This window comes from Chiloscyllium punctatum, chromosome 18 (genome assembly GCF_047496795.1).
Source record: "Chiloscyllium punctatum isolate Juve2018m chromosome 18, sChiPun1.3, whole genome shotgun sequence".
In the NCBI taxonomy this organism is placed as follows: Eukaryota; Metazoa; Chordata; class Chondrichthyes; order Orectolobiformes; family Hemiscylliidae; genus Chiloscyllium; species Chiloscyllium punctatum.
The window spans coordinates 74,973,173-74,974,484 of NC_092756.1; the positions used below are offsets into that span (position 1 = coordinate 74,973,173).

A 1,312-nucleotide genomic window follows, 5' to 3' on the forward strand; every position below is an offset into this window, starting at 1 on the left:
CTGTAAACTTTTGCCATAAATTCTGTGTCTTACAATCTTATACTCCACAACCACCTGACGAAGCAGCAGCGCTCCGAAAGCTAGTACTTTGAGATAAACCTGTTGGACTACAACCTGGTGTTGTCTGATTTTTAACGATGATTATTCGAAACTTACACAAGATAATTCTAGGAATTGGGAGATCTTGGGGTGAATTGTCTGAAAGAGACAGCACAGCCACAATGGGCTGAATTCCTGCTATGATTCTGTTGATTTGTCCTCAATGCAGCTGTTTGCAACATCTCCACTTACATCTTCCCCACGAACTGCAAATATCTTCAAGGTGCTGCACAAAATAACATTGAGCCCTTTGCTGTTTTCTTGTCTGCTCCATATTCCACAGACTTGAGTTTTGCAACATTGGAGTTTGGTTAATTTCTCATCTGACGGTTTGGGGACAAATGGGAAGTGAGATTGATTAATCAAGCAGCCAACAATTCAGCATGAGATGGTAGGGGTCAAAAACAATCAGTGAGAGTATAACACTCAGAAACACACAGTATGAGAGGTCGGGTGCAGTACATAAAGGCTGTGATATTCTGCCTTCTGTGTGACCCCAGTGGCCTAATGGATATGGCACTGGCCTTCTAAGCCAGGGATTGTGGGTTCGAGTCCCATCTGGGGTGTCCGTCACTTGCCCTTCGTCAACTTGATTTCTAATCTACTTTGGGAAAATCTGCATTCAGTTGATGAGAAGTGGTGCACAAGATTTGCAGGATTGAGGTGAATTATATGAAAGAGAAAACACAGTCACAATGGCTGAAAACCTGCTGAGATTCTCCTGGGGATGGCATGGTGGCTCAGTGGGTAGCACTGCTGCCTCACAGTGTCAGGGACCTGGCTTTGATTCCTCCCTTGGGTGTCTGTTTGTGTAGAGTTTGCACATTCTCTCCATGGGGGACTCCGGGTGCTTTGGTTTCCTCCCACAGTCCAAAGATGTGCAGGTTCAGTGAATTCGCTTTGGGGAATGCAGGGTGAGAGGATAGGGGTTGGGCCTGAATGGGATGCTCTTCAGAGGGTCAGTGTGGATGTGATGGGCTGAATGGCCTGCACGACTCACGCGAGGACTTTTATGAACAGGTTTGGAGCAGATGGTCAGAGCTCCACTGCAGGACCCAGTCAAGGCTTTGCTTAGGGTTTGGCGTTCAGGTGTGTTTTCCCCCTCTCCTGTCCCTGATCTTCCAGAATCTTCTGTGGCTTTGGCCAATACGGTCATGAGCTGGGTTCACATCATCCAATGGGGTCACATCAATACCCTTCACTGTTGTCATGC

The 1,312-nt window shown here is 47.0% G+C and overlaps 1 non-coding gene across 1 annotated transcript; it reads left to right on the forward strand.

The window, feature by feature from the left end:
- The first annotated feature begins 592 nt into the window (after positions 1 to 592).
- On the forward strand, positions 593 to 665 carry trnar-ucu (transfer RNA arginine (anticodon UCU)). Its single transcript has one exon. It is a non-coding gene; the product is annotated as a tRNA-Arg (tRNA).
- Positions 666 to 1,312: the final 647 nt, after the last annotated feature.